The 6795-nt window shown below is 37.4% G+C and overlaps 1 long non-coding RNA gene across 1 annotated transcript; it reads right to left on the bottom strand.

Annotated features, from left to right (window-relative positions):
* Positions 1-4634: 4634 nt before the first annotated feature.
* Positions 4635-6326, bottom strand: LOC131220448 (uncharacterized). The gene is made up of 3 exons (XR_009158586.1): positions 6193-6326; positions 5211-5349; positions 4635-5106 (listed from the first exon to the last, which is right to left on the bottom strand). It is a non-coding gene; the product is annotated as an uncharacterized LOC131220448 (long non-coding RNA).
* Positions 6327-6795: the final 469 nt, after the last annotated feature.

Genomic DNA, 6795 nt, shown 5'->3' with positions numbered 1-6795 from the left:
ATTTTTAGAAAAAATCCTAACCTAAAAACATAACAGAAAAATAAACCCTAATCTTAACATAATTCTAATACTAATTAATCTCAGAAAAAACGTAGCCGTAGTCTCCAGCAACGTCGCCAAAAACTTGTTCACAACCCCAAGTGTAGGGTTGTGATGTAATAATAATCTTGGTAAGACCGAGGTCGAATCCACATGGACTAAACTTGTACATATTCTGAAATAATTAGAACTAGAACTAGAAGAAGATCCAAACCCAAATCTGGAATAAGAGAGAGTAATTGTGAATAAAGTTGATTGAAACTTGTGAATTTAAAGGTGGGAACTAGGGTGCTAAGGATACACTTGTAGCTATCAGGATGTTTCCTTACTTGATTCAAGGAACACAATTGGAATCAGTCCTATCTTATCTAATTGAAAGATAAGATAATCAAATATCTAAACTTCTCATTGACCTAATTCTCAATGGAGGAGAATTATGATGATTGGAAGGGATTCCATCACCCTACCATGCCCAGGAGACGATGGTGAACAATAGGATTTACCAATCTCAAAATCTTACAATAAGAAAAGAAGACATCCAAATCTATCACAAAATTTATTGTAATTTGAGTCATAATAAATCATAGAAAACTGAAAATATTCCTTTAATATCAAACTAAAAATCAATGAGGTTCAACAATGACAAGAATCAAAACAAGAAAATCATCCCAACACGATACAAGTTTCACCTCTTAGACCTACCTAAGAGGTTTAGCCAACCATAAACATGATTGGATTTGAAACCGTAAAAGAAAGCATTAAAAATAGGAAAGAAAAGAAGAAAAACTCTTGAGAGGCTGCTCCACCCTTTTGCTCCGCTTCTCAAAACCTAATTTTGTTAGTGCACTTATTTGCATACATGTTTGTCAATCACATGACTAGTTGTGTTGAGTAGTTGGATGAGTTATTAGCAAATGAAGATCGACGACGCAACTAGAGCTAAAGCCCGAACTACAAAGTCAGCATCTAAAGAAGCTTCTTACGATTAAGATCTTACAATTAGATGATCCCAACCCAAATAGAAAACCTACTTAGGTAATCTATTCAAAGCCAATTCCGAGTTCATATTTTCTATCCTTTTAGTCTTGGCTTTAACAAGTTCCAAGTTGATGAATGATTAAATGGATAAGGGATTAAAACAAGAAAATATGTCCACATTCGATAGGACAAAGGTGCCACCGAATAGCACCTTCGGTATCACCGAAGATACCTTTGGTGTTACCGAAAATTCTCAAAACAGTCCAGCAACATTTCAAAGGTAATTTGGTACCACCGACTAAACATTTCGGTAACACCGACTGCCATCGACGAACAAATTTCGATGTCACCGAAATGGATCTTTTTCATTCAACAACTTGAGGATTTAATTCGGTACTACCGATTGATAATTCGGTACCATCGAAGCAAGTTCGGTGATACCAAAGTTAGCTTCAGTAGTACCGTAAACTAGCTGTTTTCTATCCGTTGGAACTGTTTCTCTATAAAGGCGACTTGTAGAAACTTGTAAAAAATGTGGATTTAGGCATTTCAAAGTCCCTGGGATCTAATCTCTCATTCTAGACTCTATCCACATGAGATTCATATTCTTTTCATTGTGATTCATCACTCATGAGCATTCTAAGATCTTATTTATGAAGAACATATCCCAAGCCTTCACTAGAGCATTGAGACCAAACCTATAGGTATATCCTTAGTCTCAACCATACTCCAGTGTATCCATTGGTTGAATCTAGTAGGAAATTCACGCATTGTCCTAGATAGGAGATTCAACCAAACTCCCATTACCTTGGTCACCTTTATAGGTATATCTCATGCAAGGTTCTTAATCGTGAAGTTGAAACAATAGGAAAATCCAAGCTACGTGATCGGGGGAGCACCAGTAAGTTGATTCAAGCACGGAAGAGCAAAGATCAGGCAACCCAAGATGAGCTACAAACGAGGACTCATTTCAACAAGTGTCATTATCAAGAGTCCAAAGTTTAGTCTCTATCCTTGTGTAGGATTGAGGCTAAGAGTTTGCTATCAACAAACTCGCATAGGTACCTTGTGTAGGACCTTGGCCGGTGGGCCTAAACGTAGGTGCCTTGTGTGAGACCTTGGCTAGTGGACCTAAACGGAGGTGCCTTATATGGGACCTTGGCCGGTGGGCCTAAACGTGGGTTCTGGGTGTAGGACCTTTGCTCTTGCGGAGAGCATAAATTGGTGTCCTTAGTGTAGGACTGTAAAGGTTATTGGTGAACCTGTTTTAAAACCATTATAGTGAAATCCGGTGCACTCTGGGATTGAGTGTGGATGTCGGGAATGGAATAGGTATGTAGCCGAACCACTATACATGCTTGTGTTTGGAATGATCATTTATGCATTTATCATGATTATTTAAGTTTGAATACTTGATTGTTTATGCATGATTAGATGAATGGTTAAGATTGATAGGAAGCATATTCCACACACAAGCTCACATCACTAGGCTAGTTTTTTTATTTGTATATCTTGAATAGCCTTTATGATTAGACCCCATTGGCTTGGAAGCCTTTAGAGGTATATTGCCGTACTTGCTTTTAAATTTAATGATTGTTTAAGTTAGGCAATTAAGATTTTCAAATAGACAAAATATTTGAAGTCGTATTCACCCCCCTCTAGGACTGTCTCATATTCATTCTTCAGTATCAGCGGTATAAACTGCAATTTCAATTGGTTTCAGAGCGAGGTTCCTCTGAAAAAGGTCTAACAACCTTAGGAAGATCTTAATTGAAGAAAAATTTATGGGCAAAGGAGGGACCATTCGTCTCATGACTACCCATCTTTAATGGTACAAACTATGCATACTGGAATGCCAGAGTGATATTTTTTCTCCAGACCTTAGATGATGATGTATGAGAGATGGTTGAAAATGGATATATTGCACCTACAGAACAAATTGTTCTTGAGGATGGCACAATAATCGCCAAACCAAAACCAAGGGCCAAATGGACCCAATACGACAAAGAGATAAGGATGTGTGAAGCTAAAGCCATGAATGCAATTTGCTGCGGAGTTTCATAAGAAGTATTTCATCAAATGAACGTGTGCAAACTCTAAGGCAGCATGGGAGTTATTGGAAACTACCCATGAAGGAACGAACATGGTAAAAATGTCAAGGCTTCAACTCCTAACATATTAGGTTGAACACATAAAGATAGAAGAAGAGACGTTCATGGAGTTTTTCACAAGATTAAATGGTATATGCAACTCCATTGGTGGATTTGGAGAAAGAATTCCGGTACCCAAAATATGTAGGAAAATTCTGAGATCCTAGCGGAACGTTTTAAATCTAAGGTCACTACAATTGAAAAGTGTAGGAATATAAAAAAAAATGAACGTAGAGGAACTAGTAGGTTCCCTACAGACTTTTGAACTATACTTCAAACCACCCACAAAATCCAAAAATACTGTTCTCAAAACCTCTAAAGCCATGAATACACCACCAAAATCGTCATTTAGGAATGGCTTCAGGAATGGTTTAAAACCGTTCCTAAATGAGGCGTCGCAAAAAAGAATAGGAACGGTTCAGAACCGTTTTGGGTACCGTTTCAAATTTTAGAAACGGAATTTTAGGAACAGTTTTAAACCGTTCTAGTGTCAACGGTCACATTTTAGGAACCGTTTAAAACCGTTCTTAATGTTGCCAACGGTCTGATATTAAGACAATTTTAGGAACAATTTTCAACAAACACGAAATTTAAGATCAAGGGAAATAAATTAACAGAAGTTTATTAAATTCCATCAAAATAGAGATTAATCCAAAGAAAAACATAAGCAAAGAGGTAAGCTCGTCTAAAGACTGCAACTAAGTTCATTTATCTAAAAATATCTACAATGTTAAGTAACAAAGCATCAAGGTACACGGGGCAGAACATGCGCACCTAGAACCGTAAGATTTTCATTCTCATCCAAAAAGCCCCAATGATTTTCAGATATTCAACAGCATTTTGGACCTACAAGATAAATGTCCTTCAGTAACTGTTACAACATGAGCTATGCAGACGGACACTGTGGGGCAAACAGAAGTGTTGGGGAAGTCAAGGAAATGCTACCAAATTCCTCAGAAAAAAAAAATAAAAAATGTTGAGGTTGCACCATAGTTGCCATGCAGGTGATTCAATGAAAATATATGAGCAGAAAGAAAAGCAGATCACAATCTACACATACCGACAGTAATTCAGGCGATTGTAAGGCCTTAGATAAGAACTCTAAAATGCTTCCAAGAAGCACTCTTAATTTGCAAGCAAAGAGATTGTAGAGGTGTCCGTGGAAGTTCTGGCAACTGGTAATTTGCAAATGCATCATATAGACATTGGATAGAGATGGTAACACTCACCAGGTTGAACACGACCAGCTCTTCCCCTTCTCCAAATCATAGCTGTTTAGGCCACTTTTCTGATCATTCATCCGTCTAAATTATTAGTTGTTCATCTGTTATTCCCTGCTGGTCATTCATCTGTTAGATCAACAATCAGCCAACAATGGGCCCCGCAAGAAGGACGGTATAGATGTGCAACCTCTTCTGCAACAGGTACAAGGGATGTGTTACTGTCACTACCTAATGGGTATCAAACTCACTTGAAATGGGGGGAAAATATCATAACAATAAGAACGAGACGTCAACATTAACCACCCGTGCATTTAGATAGCTCCAACAGGCAATAGCATGCCACCCAACAAACTAATGGAGAATATTAAAAATAATTCTCATCAATAAATGTAATAAGATTAAGCCCTTAAGCAGAAGTAAACATGCAACGGATCAAATTATCCCTTCAAAACAAAAAGGGAACCAATACAAGGGATGCTTATAATAAGGATGCGAACTACAAAATACTGATTGCTAATCTATACAAATGGAAAAACTAACTTCATCTGGCACAAGCTTGATGATTTCATGGTAATGGATTGTAGAGACTGATTTCATACCTGCAAAATGTCATTTTCCATATCCTTTGGCCTTTGGCATGTAACCTTCAGTAGAGCAGTGATTTGCCTCTCATTCAATCTTTTAGTATGATGTTGTCCCCCAACAATTTTGCAGGCCTAGTAAATCATAATCATCACATGCCTTTTGGATATGGCCCAAAGGTTCATGGGCCATCTAGTAAATAAATCTCTAGGAAGGAAATTAATGTCAAAACCCGTACCTCCATTGGAAGATAGCTAGCTTTCTTTTGATTCCCCACTTGAAGGCATGGAAGATGTGTATGTTGGATAGTGAAGCCATACATCTCTTGAAAGTATTCAACAACTGATTTCATAGTTGAGTGGTCATCAACTGGAAACCTGTGGGATGAAATGGAATCATGAAAAATATCAATATGGAGCTTATTTCATCTCCTTGTGACAGTCATTATGTACAATTGAAGAGAGCCAGAGACTACTACATTATTCCATGCCATTCATTTATGAACGTCATTCCTCATCCTATTCTTTTCTTCTTCTTTTTTTTCTTTTTTTATTCTTTTTGAATGAAGGGATGTCAACCTTATTTGAACATGTTTTCTTCTAGTTCAAAGAAGTTCTTGATGTGACTACTCTGAGCATAAGCATTTGCCAAAGTTTACTAAATTTTGGGAACTCATCAAATTGATAGTCAAAATTAAGATGATCAGATCTGCAAGTCGAACAGGTAAAGTCAGATGGTTAAGATCATCCAACCAGTATATTGTTTAAGACTATGCTCCATTAAAAGGGCACCCCAAAATTTAGATGGTTAGACTGACTCGCATTTCTACCTCACAGCAATGGATCAATTGCCAAAAAATTGGTACTAAATTGTGGAAAGTGTACTGTAGCGTAGCCCACTAGAGTTATCATCATCATCATCATCATCACCATCATCATCTAAGCCTTATCCCAACTAATTGGGGTCAGCCTTCTGCCATTAGCATTCATGATATAAAGCTGTGGCATAAGTTTCATGCCGGCTACCAACCTTATATGGCCTTCCTTTTTCCGGGCTTGGGACTGGCACTGAGAACACAAAAATCCCACAAGCATTATTGCAAGGAGTCTAATGTCACAACTAAAGTATTTCAGTCAAATTGTAAAGGATGTGACATCTAAGTTTGCAAAATTACTAAACTGATGAGGAATTAATGAGCAAATACAAGTAGAAAAGCATACACAAGTTCTCTTGTGGGTTGCGATGTCAATCCTGAAATCCGATATTTTCGCTGAAAATTTCCTCGATCAGTCACTTCAACCTTCACTCCTCAGAGAGCCTTTTTGATCTGGTCGACATTTTTCAATGTTGTAATGTGAATTTACACAAGTCCTATGAAAAGTAAATGACCACTATCACCAAAATAAGAGTTACAGTGCTTGATTAAATTGGAGAAGTGACATAAATCCAATTTTGCCTTAGTAGTCCTGTACATGTAACAATTTCGCCTGTTAGCTAGTTCACATGCAACTGGTTGTAGTGATCATCGCACTTCTTCCTCTCTAAATGCCTCGATTCTTCTAGTCATTTAATCAAACAACTGTCCTGCAGATCAGCCCTTAATAACTGAAAGGGTCAATTAGAATATTAGAATATCTAATTCATCTAGAAGTTGAATCACAATAATCTAGATTAGAGAGATTGAGAGATGGTGGTAGCCAACTCCTATCATGTATTTTCTATTCGGAGATAACATGCACAGATCTACAAGTTGTATACCGAAGCCAGTAGAATCTTAACACAACATCTAGATCAAGCCCTAACCAAACAAATAACAAGGTTAG

The sequence above is a fragment of the Magnolia sinica genome, chromosome 12 (genome assembly GCF_029962835.1).
Source record: "Magnolia sinica isolate HGM2019 chromosome 12, MsV1, whole genome shotgun sequence".
NCBI classification, from domain to species: Eukaryota; Viridiplantae; Streptophyta; class Magnoliopsida; order Magnoliales; family Magnoliaceae; genus Magnolia; species Magnolia sinica.
This window is presented reverse-complemented; position numbering and strand designations above follow the sequence as displayed.